This window comes from Gadus macrocephalus, chromosome 14 (genome assembly GCF_031168955.1).
Source record: "Gadus macrocephalus chromosome 14, ASM3116895v1".
Lineage (NCBI taxonomy): Eukaryota > Metazoa > Chordata > Actinopteri > Gadiformes > Gadidae > Gadus > Gadus macrocephalus.
The window spans coordinates 20167836-20185968 of record NC_082395.1 but is presented as its reverse complement, the minus strand read 5'-3'; the positions used below and the strand labels follow the sequence as shown (position 1 = coordinate 20185968).

At 36.1% G+C, this 18133-nt stretch overlaps 1 long non-coding RNA gene across 1 annotated transcript; it reads left to right on the top strand.

Annotated features, from left to right (window-relative positions):
- Positions 1-1274: 1274 nt before the first annotated feature.
- LOC132472151 (uncharacterized) lies at positions 1275-1645 on the top strand. The gene is made up of 2 exons (XR_009529026.1): positions 1275-1320; positions 1397-1645. It is a non-coding gene; the product is annotated as an uncharacterized LOC132472151 (long non-coding RNA).
- The last annotated feature ends 16488 nt before the right edge of the window (positions 1646-18133 follow it).

The following is an 18133-nucleotide window of genomic DNA, read 5'->3' as shown; positions in this document are numbered from 1 at the left end:
TCAAAGTGTGAGAGAGTGAGCCCCCCCTCAGAGAAAAAATTTCAGCTGAGCCCCCCCCCCCCCAAAAAAAAAAAAGTTCTAAATACCTGTGTTTTGAAAGCTATTTTAATTATTTTACCCATTTTAAACATCTCTTATCATAATTTTAAAACATTTGAAACATATTTTTGAAACATTTGAAACCTATTTTTTAAACATTTTAAACATATTTCTGAAACATTACAAGATCTTTGTGCGTTTTTAAACACATTTCTTAACACAATTTAACAACTTTATCTAAGCATGTTTGAGGTTAACCTTTTTTAAATACATTTGACCATCTTAATCTGTGTAAACGGCCAGTTTACACAGATTCATTCAGGGTCCCCGACTCTGAATATTCTGAGTCGAATCAGATCTGCCTTTTCAGTCCAGAGATTCGACTATTCGGCGGGGTTTGTTTACCGGCGTTGCTATGGTGACCTAAATTATTATAAGCAACTGAAAACGATGCCGGTGTTGTGTCGAGATCTGTTTTCCCGTCGAGATGTATTTCCCCTAGTCCCAGATAATGACTGTCAGGATGCGTTCCCCCTGTTCTAAATGGTCAAATTGAATGATATCAGCCTGAAAATCACAGCACTTATCTGTTGTGGGGAAATAAGTCAGCAGTATGAATTTGAAAGATGTGTGAGCCTCCTTTCCTATGGAACAGAGGGGGAACAGTATCTGACAGTAATATTCCAAGCTGTCAGGATGCGTTCCCCCTGTTCTAAATGGTCAAATTGAATGATATCAGCCTGAAAATCACAGCACTTATCTCTTGTGGGGAAATAAGTCAGCAGTATGAATTTGAAAGATGTGTGAGCCTCCTTTCCTATGGAACAGAGGGCCTTTTCGGGTAATTTCGGACGGGGGCGGGGACTAGGGGGAACACATCTCGACGGGGAAACAGATCTCGACACAACACCGGTTTGAAACTAAAACTGTGATTCTGAAAAAAGTATAAATGCTCTCAAAATTCCGTTTAGATAGTATTGAAGATACAAGTGTGTATATTTGTTTAATGGTTTGAACGATGGCAAACGGTTGAAAAATGAATGAGTTACGATGTCTAGAAGTAGGTGTATCAGAATGGGCTGACGTCTTCAATGAAAACAGCTGAAAACGAAGCGGTATGAAACTAAAACTGTGATTCTGAAGGAATTGTAAATGATATTGTGGTGAACCTCAGTAGGGGTTGCGAATGCAACCCCATCTAAGCTCCTCCCCCTGCACCCAGGTGCAGATAAAATGGCCAAGATGGCTGAATTCAGCCTCTGTTGGTTGCCTCCTAGGGTGGTGAGTAGGGTCCCCGCTTTCTAATAGTTGTGAGTTCCCATTTGAACTTTTATTAAGTAGTGTCTCTTGTTTTTAGGATCCACTGCTGCTGTTTTGTATGGTTTTAGTTGTTCTGGTTAGCTGTTTTGTTTTGTTTTGGTTCCGTTTGCTATTTTGTTTTGGTTGCTTTGGTTAAGTTTGCTTTTGTGTTATTTTCCCTTTTCTGTTTCATTGTTTGACCTTTGGTTTGCTGGGTTACTTAACCCCTGTTTTGCAGTTTGGTTTGGTTTGGTTTTGCTCCCGTTTTCTTTATTTAGTTATTGTAATAAAAGAAACGGTTAATATAGTTATTGTCTCTGCCTCTTTAGTTCTTGAACCTGTGTCCTTATTATTTCTGTAATATCATAGTTTAACTTTCTTTGTTCTATATTTCCTGGGGTGTAATTCCCCAGGTGGCGTTGTCGCTCCCTCTTTAGTTATTTCCCCCTCCCCTCGTTAATATTGACTGTTGCACTGAGCTCCGCCACATCTTGGCGTTGTCGGCAGGATTACTTTCAGGCAGAGACTTGTAGTTTTCATTTTTTTACACAAACCAATTGATTTGTACGTAGTTTGTTAAGGTTTATTATTTCTACAAAACAGCAGCAGGTGCCGGGCAGTTCCTGGCACGGACAGTTTCCTCATGGCGGAGGAGGTCGCCCAATTAAGGGACTTGGTCACTCAGCTGCAAGCGGAGAATCAACACATGCGTCAAGAGCGAGAGGCTCACCTGCCTTGGCCCAACACCTCCTCAGCAATTCCCTCAGCTCCTGGACTCTCTTCAGCTCCTACAGTAACTGAAGACTGATTCATTTCCCCAGAGACCGGAAATGCCCACTCTTTCGGGGCAGGACAGGACTAATCATTGGGGAGTGGATTGAAGAGGTCCACGCCTGAGTACGAGCTCGTCACCTGTCTCCAGCGGACCAAGCGCTCTTCATCTATGATCACCTGGAGGGAGAAGCAAGAGAAGAAATTAAATATCGGTCCCCAGAAGAAAGGGCAGATCCAGATAAGGTTCTGCTTATATTAAAATAACTCTTTGGGTGTACAAAATCATATGTGTCTCTGCAGGAAGACTTCTTTTCCAAGAAGCAACAAGATGATGAAACGTTACAAGAGTTCTCGCATGCATTAATGTGTTTGATGGAGAAGGTGGTACAAAAATCCCCTCATGGTTCTCTAAATAGGGAGGTGTTGTTGAGAGATCAATTTGTTGAACATGTGTTTGATTGTTCCCTTCGCAGAGAACTAAAGCAGTTTGTCCGGGGCCACCCTACCGCCACCTTGATAGAGGTCCGTTCTGAGGCTATTAGATGGGAACAAGAAGGGATGCCTGGGGGTGCAAGGGGCAGAAGCTATTCTCTTCCCAGTGCATTTGGTTACCAGCAAACTGTACAAGGTAATCAGTCCAAGCACCAGGGGGCAGGTAACTCGTCCTTCAGTTCTGAGTTGAGATATCGAAATTCTGTTTAGATATTATTGAAGATACAAGCGTGTAGATTTGTTAAATGGTTTGCACAAAGATAAACGGTTGAAATTGATTTAGTCATGTTACTTCTACAGTTGAAGTACGACTGATGATTTGAATCATCGACTTTCAGGTTTTTTTTCGAGAAAGCTCCAGCTGCAGGCTTGGAGCAGGGTCTGTCTGCGTCCTGCAGGACGGAGGCGTAACTTGTAGTGGGCGTAACTTGTACTAGGAGGCGTAACTTTTCTAAATCGCGGTCCACGCGAGATCTTCTCTTTTCGCGGTAAAAAAAAGCCTTGTAAATCTCGGTTCACACGAGATCTTCCTTGAAGTCAGATCTTCAGATATTCATGTCGGTAAGTAAAAAGAAGTGGATTAACAAGAATGATTGTTTTTGTTTTTACAACCTTAATGAACTCTAGAACTAGGGCAGACTACTTGTGGTTGTGATACTGTAACATTCTTTACGAAATGTTCGAACGCTTAGGCCTACTGTTTTAACGTTGGAAGAAACCCCAGCTTTCGCCACCTCGGTGAAGTTAGTTCGATGCACACGTTTGAGATGCACACTGAACAGTCACAAAATACTCTATACTGTACAGGCTAGTAGATGTTGCTTGCTTCTTTCTGCCCCGAATTTGCACAGTGCAACAGTGATGACGTACCTGAGAAATCCATGTATTGAAGACCGGCAAATATATATAAAATTAGGGCTTGTAATGTGAACGCTATAACATGAAGGCTTTCTCATAACTATCCTCCTGTTAGTGACATTGTTCTTGTCTTGTTTCTATCAGTAATATTTATTTTAATTAATTGTTTTCTATCTCATGCAGGACCTTGAAAACATGCAGCATGCGATCAATAACAATATGTACTCACTAAAATTCTTTGAATTATTAATCTGCTGTCTTTAATTCTTTGAATTATTAATCTCCAGTCTTTTTGTTAAAGGTATAAAGGTATTAAGTAGGCTAAATTTAAGCAGGTTCCCCACGTTAAACTGCTATATGCATTACATGTCATTGTAAAATTGTAATAGGCTTCTTTTCTTAAATGCATATGACTCAGGGATGTCGGTTTCAAGTGAGGCTATGATTAAGATAATCAAGAGCATATTTTTAAATGAGCGGGTCGGGTGGATTATTTTTATATAAGGCCTAATATTTGAGGTCCGAGTTGCGGTCATTTATGTACCCGCGGACCACTGCTACACACAGATCACTTCCGCGATTTAGAAAAGTACTAGACACGCCTCCGACTACAAGTTACGCCTCCGACTACAAGTTACGCCTCCTCCGACTACAAGTTACGACTCCTAGTACAAGTTACGCCTCCGTCTTGCAGGACGCAGACAGATACTATTGCAAGCTTGGGCGTTTCCGTCATGACACAAGAACGCCCAGGCGTTCCTGGTAGCTTTTCATCGACCAATCACGAGGTGTTTCGCAAGGCATACTGCGAAGCACGGTCGCAAAGCACACTATGCTTTCCTTCCTTAATGGCAATTTTACCTCTCGTTAGATTTAGCAATCATGGAGCCCCCACTTGGCTAACGTTAATTCTATGCTACCCGTACTTGAAACTGCTGTTTGAGAAAATCTAACTAGCGAATGTTCCAGAAGTTGACAGCCGTGCGAAGAAGAAGGGGTTCGGTGTTGACGGTGAAAGTTAGGCCGGTTTATAGCAGAGTTTCCGTTGTCGGTTCAGTGTTTCCCGCAGGATTTTTTTCAGCAGCGGTGGTGTGGTCCCCGATCCCTCTAGGGGTGTCCGGGGGCATGGCCCCCCGGCCGAATTTCTTTTGTACTCTTTACATTGGAATGCATGAATCTGGTGCACTTTGAGAGGAGAATATGCACTTAAATCCTATTCAAAAAGTCCTGTGTATTACTGTAGATGGGATTATTGGTGTTGTAACTTTGCCTTTTGTGTCATTTACAGATTTTTATATTTTTGTCTAGTAATATTTAAACAAATGCCACAACGCAAATATAATTTACACAATTTATTTACAGATTTTTGCCTAATGCTTAAACACTAAACATGGTTGCTATGCCCAAAGCATAACTGTTTTTTACATAAGACACTTTGTTCAAAAATGAATTCTCCTGCAACAATGGGCAAAACACAACTTTTTAAATTATAAACCTAACTAAAATTTGAAAAGAACAGACTCACACACGTGAAAAAGAAAAAATTAAGCTAATTGAAAACCAATCAGTGTGAGCCTTAGCACTACAAATAGACCTCAGGTGAGCTCAGCTCCTTTGTGAGACAGTGAGAGTCGGGAAGAGGACAAGAGAGCGATGATAAGCTATATTTATTGTATAAGTCGCTGATGGAGGAAGCCCATCGCAACGGAAATCCCGGTCGGATCCATCTGATTGGTGTGTGTGCGTGTGTGTTTCTATTCTATTCTATAGTGTTACCCTTTACGTTTTATTTGATAAAAACGACAGTGTTACCCCTTATGTTTTTTTTCATGACGACCAAAGAAAAATGACTGTCACCCCTCATGTTTCATTTGATAAAAACGACAGTGTTACCCCACATTTTTCATTTGATTAAAACAACAGTGTTACCCCTTGTGTTTTTTTCATGACGACCAAAGAAAAACAAGTGTTACCCCCTATGTTTTATTGGATCAATATCGACAGGTAATCCCTTATGTTAATTTCATGACGGCCGATAAAATACCACAGAGTTACCCCTTATGTTTTTTTTCTTGACGACCAATGAAATACAAGTGTTACCCCTTATGTTTTTTTTCTTGACGACCAATGAAATACAAGTGTTACCCCTTATGTTTTTTTTCATGACGACCAATAAAAAACGACAGTGTTATCCCCTGTGGTTTTTTTCATGACGACCAATGAAAAACAACAGTGTTACCCCCAATTTTTTTTCATGACGACCAATAAAAAACAACAGTGTTATCCCTTAGGTTATTTTTCATGAGGACCAATAAAAAACGACAGTGTTACCCCTTGTGGTTTTTTTCATGACGACCGATAAAAAACTACAGTGTTACCCCTTATGTTTCATTTGATAAAAATGACAGTGTTACCCCACATGTTTCATTTGATTAAAACAATAGTGTTACCCCTTGTCATTTTTTTCATGACGACCAATAAAAAACGACAGTGTTACCCCTTATTTATTTTTTTTCATGACGACCGATAAAAAACGACAGTGTTACCCCTTATTTTTTTTCCATGACGACCGATAAAAAACAACAGTGTTACCCCTTGTGTTTTTTTTCATGACGGACGATAAAATACAACAGAGGTACCCCTTATGTTTCTTTTCTTGACGACCAATAAAAAACAACAGTGTTACCCCTTATGTTTTTTTTCATGACGACCAATAAAAAACAACAGTGTTACCCCTTATGTTTCATTTGATAAAAATGACAGTGTTACCCCACATGTTTCATTTGATTAAAACAACAGTGTTACCCCTTATGTTTTTTTTTCATGACGACCAATAAAAAACGACAGTGTTACCCCTTGTGTTTTTTTTCTTGACGACCAATAAAAAACAACAGTGTTACCCCTTATGTTTTTTTTCATGACGACCAATAAAAAACAACAGTGTAACCCCTTGTGGTTTTTTTCATGACGACCAATAAAAAACGACTGTGTTACCCCTTGTGGTTTTTTTCATGACGACCAATAAAAAACAACAGTGTTACCCCTTATGTTTTTTTTCATGAGGACCAATAAAAAACGACAGTGTTACCCCTTGTGGTTTTTTTCATGACGACCAAAGAAAAACAGTGTTAACCCCAATGTTTTTTTTCATGACGACCAATTAAAAACAACAGTGTTACCCCTTATGTTTTTTTTCATGACGACCAATATAAAACAACAGTGTTACCCCTCATGTTTTTTTTCATGACGACCAATAAAAAACAACAGTGTTACCCCTTATGTTTTTTTTTTCATGACGACCAAAGAAAAATGACAGTGTCACCCCTCATTTTTCATTTGATAAAAACGACAGTGTTACCCCACATGTTTAATTTGATTAAAACAACAGTGTTACCCCTTGTGTTTTTTTTCATGACGACCAATAAAAAAAAACAGTGTTACCCCTTATGTTTTTTTTCATGACGACCAATAAAAAACGACAGTGTTACCCCTTATGTTTTTTTTCTTGACGACCAATAAAAAACAACAGTGTTACCCCTTATTTTTTTTCCATGACGACCGATAAAAAACAACAGTGTTACCCCTTGTGTTTTTTTTCATGACGGACGATAAAATACAACAGAGGTACCCCTTATGTTTCTTTTCTTGACGACCAATAAAAAACAACAGTGTTACCCCTTATGTTTTTTTTCATGACGACCAATAAAAAACAACAGTGTTACCCCTTATGTTTCATTTGATAAAAATGACAGTGTTACCCCACATGTTTCATTTGATTAAAACAACAGTGTTACCCCTTATGTTTTTTTTTCATGACGACCAATAAAAAACGACAGTGTTACCCCTTGTGTTTTTTTTCTTGACGACCAATAAAAAACAACAGTGTTACCCCTTATGTTTTTTTTCATGACGACCAATAAAAAACAACAGTGTAACCCCTTGTGGTTTTTTTCATGACGACCAATAAAAAACGACTGTGTTACCCCTTGTGGTTTTTTTCATGACGACCAATAAAAAACAACAGTGTTACCCCTTATGTTTTTTTTCATGAGGACCAATAAAAAACGACAGTGTTACCCCTTGTGGTTTTTTTCATGACGACCAAAGAAAAACAACAGTGTTAACCCCAATGTTTTTTTTCATGACGACCAATTAAAAACAACAGTGTTACCCCTTATGTTTTTTTTCATGACGACCAATATAAAACAACAGTGTTACCCCTCATGTTTTTTTTCATGACGACCAATAAAAAACAACAGTGTTACCCCTTATGTTTTTTTTTTCATGACGACCAAAGAAAAATGACAGTGTCACCCCTCATTTTTCATTTGATAAAAACGACAGTGTTACCCCACATGTTTAATTTGATTAAAACAACAGTGTTACCCCTTGTGTTTTTTTTCATGACGACCAATAAAAAAAAACAGTGTTACCCCTTATGTTTTTTTTCATGATGACCAATAAAAAACGACAGTGTTACCCCTTATGTTTTTTTTCTTGACGACCAATAAAAAACAACAGTGTTACCCCTTATGTTTTTTTTCATGACGACCAATAAAAAACAGTGTTACCCCTTATGTTTCATTTGATAAAAATGACAGTGTTACCCCACATGTTTCATTTGAAAAAAACAACAGTGTTACACCTTATGTTTTTTTTCATGACGACCAATAAAAAACAACAGTGTTACCCCTTATGTTTCATTTGATAAAAATGACAGTGTTACCCCACATGTTTTATTTGATTAAAACAACAGTGTTACCCCTTGTGTTTTTTTTCTTGACGACCAATAAAAAACAACAGTGTTACCCCTTATGTTTTTTTTCATGACGACCAATAAAAAACAACAGTGTTACCCCTTATGTTTCATTTGATAAAAATGACAGTGTTACCCCACATGTTTCATTTGAAAAAAACAACAGTGTTACCCCTTATGTTTTTTTTCATGACGACCAATAAAAAACAACAGTGTTACCCCTTATGTTTCATTTGATAAAAATGACAGTGTTACCCCACATGTTTTATTTGATTAAAACAACAGTGTTACCCCTTATGTTTTTTTTCATGACGACCAATAAAAAACGACAGTGTTACCCCTTGTGTTTTTTTTCTTGACGACCAATAAAAAACAACAGTGTTACCCCTTATGTTTTTTTTCATGACGACCAATAAAAAACAACAGTGTTACCCCTTATGTTTCATTTGATAAAAATGACAGTGTTACCCCACATGTTTCATTTGAAAAAAACAACAGTGTTACCCCTTATGTTTTTTTTCATGACGACCAATAAAAAACAACAGTGTTACCCCTTATGTTTCATTTGATAAAAATGACAGTGTTACCCCACATGTTTTATTTGATTAAAACAACAGTGTTACCCCTTATGTTTTTTTTCATGACGACCAATAAAAAACGACAGTGTTACCCCTTGTGTTTTTTTTCTTGACGACCAATAAAAAACAACAGTGTTACCCCTTATGTTTTTTTTCATGACGACCAATAAAAAACAACAGTGTTACCCCTTATGTTTTTTTTCATGACGACCAATATAAAACAACAGTGTTACCCCTCGTGTTTTTTTTCATGACGACCAATAAAAAACAACAGTGTTACCCCTTATGTTTTTTTTTTCATGACGACCAAAGAAAAATGACAGTGTCACCCCTCATTTTTCATTTGATAAAAACGACAGTGTTACCCCTTATGGTTTTTTTCAAGAAGACCGATAAAAAACTACAGTGTTACCCCTTATGTTTCATTTGATAAAAATTACAGTGTTACCCCACATGTTTAATTTGATTAAAACAACAGTGTTACCCCTTGTGTTTTTTTTCATGACGACCAATAAAAAAAAACAGTGTTACCCCTTATGTTTTTTTTCATGACGACCAATAAAAAACGACAGTGTTACCCCTTATGTTTTTTTTCTTGACGACCGATAAAAAACAACAGTGTTACCCCTTATGTTTTTTTTCATGACGACCAATAAAAAACAACAGTGTTACCCCTTATGTTTCATTTGATAAAAATGACAGTGTTACCCCACATGTTTCATTTGAAAAAAACAACAGTGTTACCCCTTATGTTTTTTTTCATGACGACCAATAAAAAACAACAGTGTTACCCCTTATGTTTCATTTGATAAAAATGACAGTGTTACCCCACATGTTTTATTTGATTAAAACAACAGTGTTACCCCTTATGTTTTTTTTCATGACGACCAATAAAAAACGACAGTGTTACCCCTTGTGTTTTTTTTCTTGACGACCAATAAAAAACAACAGTGTTACCCCTTATGTTTTTTTTCATGACGACCAATAAAAAACAACAGTGTTACCCCTTATGTTTCATTTGATAAAAATGACAGTGTTACCCCACATGTTTCATTTGAAAAAAACAACAGTGTTACCCCTTATGTTTTTTTTCATGACGACCAATAAAAAACAACAGTGTTACCCCTTATGTTTCATTTGATAAAAATGACAGTGTTACCCCACATGTTTTATTTGATTAAAACAACAGTGTTACCCCTTATGTTTTTTTTCATGACGACCAATAAAAAACGACAGTGTTACCCCTTGTGTTTTTTTTCTTGACGACCAATAAAAAACAACAGTGTTACCCCTTATGTTTTTTTTCATGACGACCAATAAAAAACAACAGTGTTACCCCTTATGTTTCATTTGATAAAAATGACAGTGTTACCCCACATGTTTCATTTGAAAAAAACAACAGTGTTACCCCTTATGTTTTTTTTCATGACGACCAATAAAAAACAACAGTGTTACCCCTTATGTTTCATTTGATAAAAATGACAGTGTTACCCCACATGTTTCATTTGAAAAAAACAACAGTGTTACCCCTTATGTTTTTTTTCATGACGACCAATAAAAAACAACAGTGTTACCCCTTATGTTTCATTTGATAAAAATGACAGTGTTACCCCACATGTTTTATTTGATTAAAACAACAGTGTTACCCCTTATGTTTTTTTTCATGACGACCAATAAAAAACGACAGTGTTACCCCTTGTGTTTTTTTTCTTGACGACCAATAAAAAACAACAGTGTTACCCCTAATGTTTTTTTTCATGACGACCAATAAAAAACAACAGTGTTACCCCTTATGTTTTTTTTCATGACGACCAATAAAAAACGACAGTGTTACCCCTTGTGGTTTTTTTCATGACGACCAATAAAAAACAACAGTGTTACCCCTTATGTTTTTTTTCATGGCGACCAATAAAAAACGACTGTGTTACCCCTTGTGGTTTTTTTCATGACGACCAATAAAAAACAACAGTGTTACCCCTTATGTTTTTTTTCATGACGACCAATAAAAAACGACAGTGTTACCCCTTATGTTTTTTTTCTTGACGACCAATAAAAAACAACAGTGTTACCCCTTATGTTTTTTTTCATGACAACCAATAAAAAACAACAGTGTTACCCCTTATGTTTCATTTGATAAAAATGACAGTGTTACCCCACATGTTTCATTTGAAAAAAACAACAGTGTTACCCCTTATGTTTTTTTTCATGACGACCAATAAAAAACAACAGTGTTACCCCTTATGTTTCATTTGATAAAAATGACAGTGTTACCCCACATGTTTAATTTGATTAAAACAACAGTGTTACCCCTTATGTTTTTTTTCATGACGACCAATAAAAAACGACAGTGTTACCCCTTGTGTTTTTTTTCTTGACGACCAATAAAAAACAACAGTGTTACCCCTTATGTTTTTTTTCATGTCGACCAATAAAAAACAACAGTGTTACCCCTTATGTTTTTTTTCATGACGACCAATAAAAAACGACAGTGTTACCCCTTATGTTTTTTTTCTTGACGACCAATAAAAAACGACAGTGTTACCCCTTGTGGTTTTTTTCATGACGACCAATAAAAAACGACAGTGTTACCCCTTGTGTTTTTTTTCATGACGACCAATAAAAAACAACAGTGTTACCCCTTATGTTTTTTTTCATGACGACCAATAAAAAACAATAGCGTTACCCCTTATGTTTTTTTTCATGACGACCAAAGAAAAATGACTGTGTCACCCCTCATGTTTCATTTGATAAAAACTACAGTGTTACCCCTTATGGTTTTTTTCATGACGACCGATAAAAAACGACAGTGTTACCCCTTATGTTTCATTTGATAAAAATGACAGTGTTACCCCACATGTTTCATTTGATTAAAACAACAGTGTTACCCCTTGTGTTTTTTTCATGACGACCAAAGAAAAACAACAGTGTTAACCCCAATGTTTTTTTTCATGACGACCAATTAAAAACAACAGTGTTACCCCTTATGTTTTTTTTCATGACGACCAATAAAAAACAACAATGTTACCCCTTATGTTTTTTTTCATGACGACCAATAAAAAACAACAGTGTTACCCCTTATGTTTTTTTTCATGACGACCAAAGAAAAATGACAGTGTCACCCCCCATGTTTCATTTGATAAAAACGACAGTGTTACCCCTTATAGTTTTTTTCAAAACGACCGATAAAAAACTACAGTGTTACCCCTTATGTTTCATTTGATAAAAATGACAGTGTTACCCCACATGTTTCATTTGATTAAAACAACAGTGTTACCCCTTGTGTTTTTTTTCATGACGACCAATAAAAAACGACAGTGTTAGCCCTTATGTTTTTTTTCTTGACGACCAATAAAAAACAACAGTGTTACCCCTTATGTTTTTTTTCATGACGACCAATAAAAAACAACAGTGTTACCCCCTATGTTTTTTTTCATGACGACCAAAGAAAAATGACTGTGTCACCCCTCATGTTTCATTTGATAAAAACGACAGTGTTACCCCTTATGGTTTTTTTCATGACGACCGATAAAAAACTACAGTGTTACCCCTTATGTTTCATTTGATAAAAATGACAGTGTTACCCCACATGTTTCATTTGATTAAAACAACAGTGTTACCCCTTGTGTTTTTTTCATGACGACCAAAGAAAAACAACAGTGTTTCCCCCTATGTTTTATTGGATCAATATCGACAGGTTATCCCTTATGTTAATTTCATGACGGCCGATAAAATACAACAGAGTTACCGCTTATGTTTTTTTTCTTGACGACCAATAAAAAACGACAGTGTTACCCCTTATGTTTTTTTTCTTGACGACCAATAAAAAACAACAGTGTTACCCCTTATGTTTTTTTTCATGACGACCAATAAAAAACAACAGTGTTACCCCTTATGTTTTTTTTCATGACGACCAAAGAAAAATGACAGTGTCACCCCTCATGTTTCATTTGATAAAAACGACCGTGTTACCCCTTATGGTTTTTTTCATGACGACCGATAAAAAACAACAGTGTTACCCCTTGTGTTTTTTTTCATGACGACCAAAGAAAAACAACAGTGTTTTATTGGATCAATAGCGACAGGTTATCCCTTATGTTAATTTCATGACGGCCGATAAAATACAACAGAGTTACCCCTTATGTTTTTTTTCTTGACGACCAATAAAAAACATCAGTGTTACCCCTTATGTTTTTTTTCATGACGACCAATAAAAAACGACAGTGTTACCCCTTATGTTTTTTTTCTTGACGACCAATAAAAAACAACATTGTTACCCCTTATGTTTTATTGGATCAATATCGACAGGTGAACCCCTTATGTTAATTTCATGACGGCCGATAAAATACAACAGAGTTACCCCTTATGTTTTTTTTCTTGACGACCAATAAAAAACAACAGTGTTACCCCTTATGTTTTTTTTCATGACGACCAATAAAAAACAACAGTGTTACCCCTTATGTTTTTTTTCATGACGACCAATAAAAAACGACAGTGTTGCCCCTTGTGGTTTTTTTCATGACGACCAATAAAAAACGACAGTGTTACCCCTTGTGGTTTTTTTCATGACGACCAATGAAAAACAACAGTGTTACCCCCAATGTTTTTTCTTATGACGACCAATAAAAAACAACAGTGTCACCCCTTATGGTTTTTTTCATGACGACCGATAAAAAACTACAGTGTTACCCCTTATGTTTCATTTGATAAAAATGACAGTGTTGCCCCACATGTTTCATTTGATTAAAACAACAATGTTACCCCTTGTGTTTTTTTTCATGACGACCAATAAAAAACGACAGTGTTACCCCTTATGTTTTTTTTTAATGACGACCGAGAAAAAACGACAGTGTTACCCCTTATTTTTTTTTCATGACGACCGATAAAAAACAACAGTGTTACCCCTTGTGTTTTTTTTCATGACGGCGGATAAAATACAACCCTTATGTTTTTTTTCTTGACGACCAATAAAAAACAACAGTGTTACCCCTTATGTTTTTTTTCATGACGACCAATAAAAAACAACAGTGTTACCCCTTATGTTTTTTTCATGACGACCAATAAAAAACAGCAGTGTTACCCCTTATGTTTCATTTGATAAAAATGACAGTGTTACCCCACATGTTTCATTTGATTAAAACAACAGTGTTACCCCTTGTGGTTTTTTTCATGACGACCAAAGAAAAACAACAGTGCTACCCCCTATGTTTTATTGGATCAATATCGACAGGTGAACCCCTTATGTTAATTTCATGACGGCCGATAAAATACAACAGAGTAACCCCTTATGTTTTTTTTCATGACGACCAATAAAAAACAGTGTTACCCCTTATGTTTTTTTTCATGACTACCAATAAAAAACGACAGTGTTACCCCTTGTGGTTTTTTTCATGACGACCAATGAAAAACAACAGTGTTACCCACAATGTTTTTTTTCATGACGACCAATAAAAAACAACAGTGTTACCCCTTATGTTTTTTTTCATGAGGACCAATAAAAAACGACAGTGTTACCCCTTGTGTTTTTTTTCTTGACGACCAATAAAAAACAACAGTGTTACCCCTTATGTTTTTTTTCATGACAACCAATAAAAAACAACAGTGTTACCCCTTATGTTTTTTTTCATGACGACCAAAGAAAAATGACAATGTCACCCCTCATGTTTCATTTGATAAAAACGACAGTGTTACCCCACACCTTTCATTTGATTAAAACAACAGTGTTACCCCTTGTGTTTTTTTTCATGACGACCAAAGAAAAAAAACAGTGTTACCCCCTATGTTTTATTGGATCAATATCGACAGGTGAACCCCTTATGTTAATTTCATGACGGCCGATAAAATACAACAGAGTTACCCCTTATGTTTTTTTTCTTGACGACCAATAAAAAACAACAGTGTTACCCCTTATGTTTTTTTTCATGACGACCAATAAAAAACGACGGTGTTACCCCTTATGTTTTTTTTCTTGACGACCAATAAAAAACAACAGTGTTACCCCTTATGTTTTTTTTCATGACGACCAATAAAAAACAACAGTGTTACCCCTTATGTATTTTTTCATGACGACCAAAGAAAAATGACAGTGTCACCCCTCATGTTTCATTTGATAAAAACGACAGTGTTACCCCTTATGGTTGTTTTCATGACGACCGATAAAAAACTACAGTGTTACCCCCTATGTTTTATTGGATCAATATCGACAGGTGAACCCCTTATGTTAATTTCATGACGGCCGATAAAATACAACAGTGTTACCCCCTATGTTTTATTGGATCAATATCGACAGGTGAACCCCTTATGTTAATTTCATGACGGCCGATAAAATACAACAGAGTTACCCCTTATGTTTTTTTTCTTGACGACCAATAAAAAACAACAGTGTTACCCCTTATGTTTTTTTTCATGACGACCAATAAAAAACGACGGTGTTACCCCTTATGTTTTTTTTCTTGACGACCAATAAAAAACAACAGTGTTACCCCTTATGTTTTTTTTCATGACGACCAATAAAAAACAACAGTGTTACCCCTTATGTTTTTTTTCATGACGACCAAAGAAAAATGACAGTGTCACCCCTCATGTTTCATTTGATAAAAACGACAGTGTTACCCCTTATGGTTGTTTTCATGACGACCGATAAAAAACTACAGTGTTACCCCTTATGTTTCATTTGATAAAAATGACAGTGTTACCCCACACCTTTCATTTGATTAAAACAACAGTGTTACCCCTTGTGTTTTTTTTCATGACGACCAAAGAAAAAAAACAGTGTTACCCCCTATGTTTTATTGGATCAATATCGACAGGTGAACCCCTTATGTTAATTTCATGACGGCCGATAAAATACAACAGAGTTACCCCTTATGTTTTTTTTCTTGACGACCAATAAAAAACAACAGTGTTACCCCTTATGTTTTTTTTCATGACGACCAATAAAAAACGACGGTGTTACCCCTTATGTTTTTTTTCTTGACGACCAATAATAAACAACAGTGTTACCCCTTATGTTTTTTTTCATGACGACCAATAAAAAACAACAGTGTTACCCCTTATGTTTTTTTTCATGACGACCAAAGAAAAATGACAGTGTCACCCCTCATGTTTCATTTGATAAAAACGACAGTGTTACCCCTTATGGTTTTTTTCAGGACGACCGATAAAAAACGACAGTGTTACCCCTTATGTTTCATTTGATAAAAATGACAGTGTTACCCCACATGTTTCATTTGATTAAAACAACAGTGTTACCCCTTGTGTTTTTTTTCATGACGACCAAAGAAAAACAACAGTGTTTTATTGGATCAATATCGACAGGTTATCCCTTATGTTAATTTCATGACGGCCGATAAAATACAACAGAGTTACCCCTTATGTTTTTTTTCTTGACGACCAATAAAAAACAACAGTGTTACCCCTTATGTTTTTTTTCATGACGACCAATAAAAAACGACAGTGTTACCCCTTATGTTTTTTTTCTTGACGACCAATAAAAAACAACATTGTTACCCCTTATGTTTTATTGGATCAATATCGACAGGTGAACCCCTTATGTTAATTTCATGACAGCCGATAAAATACAACAGAGTTACCCCTTATGTTTTTTTTCTTGACGACCAATAAAAAACAGTGTTACCCCTTATGTTTTTTTTCATGACTACCAATAAAAAACGACAGTGTTACCCCTTGTGGTTTTTTTCATGACGACCAATGAAAAACAACAGTGTTACCCCTTATGTTTTTTTTCATGAGGACCAATAAAAAACGACAGTGTTACCCCTTATGTTTTTTTTCATGACGACCAATAAAAAACAACAGTGTTACCCCTTATGTTTTTTTTCATGACGACCAATAAAAAACGACAGTGTTGCCCCTTATGTTTTTTTTCATGACGACCAAAGAAAAATGACAGTGTCACCCCTCATGTTTCATTTGATAAAAACGACAGTATTACCCCTTATGGTTTTTTTCAGGACGACCGATAAAAAACAACAGTGTTACCCCTTATGTTTCATTTGATAAAAATGACAGTGTTACCCCACATGTTTCAATTGATTAAAACAACAGTGTTACCCCTTGTGTTTTTTTTCATGACGACCAAAGAAAAACAACAGTGTTACCCCCTATGTTTTATTGGATCAATATCGACAGGTTATCCCCTATGTTAATTTCATGACGGCCGATAAAATACAACAGAGTTACCCCTTATGTTTTTTTTCTTGACGACCAATAAAAAACAACAGTGTTACCCCTTATGTTTTTTTTCATGACGACCAATAAAAAACAACAGTGTTACCCCTTATGTTTTCTTTCATGACGACCAATAAAAAACGACAGTGTTACCCCTCATGTTTTTTTTCTTGACGACCAATAAAAAACAACAGTGTTACCCCTTATGTTTTTTTTCATGACGACCAATAAAAAACAACAGTGTTACCCCTTATGTTTTTTTTCATGACGACCAAAGAAAAATGACAGTGTCACCCCTCATGTTTCATTTGATAAAAACGACAGTGTTACCCCTTATGGGTTTTTTCATGACGACCGATAAAAAACTAAAGTGTTACCACTTATGTTTCATTTGATAAAAATGACAGTGTTACCCCTTGTGTTTTTTTTCATGACGACCAAAGAAAAACAACAGTGTTACCCCCTATGTTTTATTGGATCAATATCGACAGGTTAACCCCTTATGTTAATTTTTTTGACGGCCGATAAAATACAACAGAGTTACCCCTTATGTTTTTTTTCTTGACGACCAATAAAAAACAACAGTGTTACCCCTTATGTTTTCTTTCATGACGACCAATAAAAAACGACAGTGTTACCCCTCATGTTTTTTTTCTTGACGACCAATAAAAAACAACAGTGTTACCCCTTATGTTTTTTTTCATGACGACCAATAAAAAACAACAGTGTTACCCCTTATGTTTTTTTTCATGACGACCAAAGAAAAATGACAGTGTCACCCCTCATGTTTCATTTGATAAAAACGACAGTGTTACCCCTTATGGGTTTTTTCATGACGACCGATAAAAAACTAAAGTGTTACCACTTATGTTTCATTTGATAAAAATGACAGTGTTACCCCTTGTGTTTTTTTTCATGACGACCAAAGAAAAACAACAGTGTTACCCCCTATGTTTTATTGGATCAATATCGACAGGTTAACCCCTTATGTTAATTTTTTTGACGGCCGATAAAATACAACAGAGGTACCCCTTATGTTTTTTTTCATGACGACCAATAAAAAACGACAGTGTTACCCCTTGTGGTTTTTTTCATGACGACCAAAGAAAAACAACAGTGTTACCCCCAATGTTTTTTTTCATGACGACCA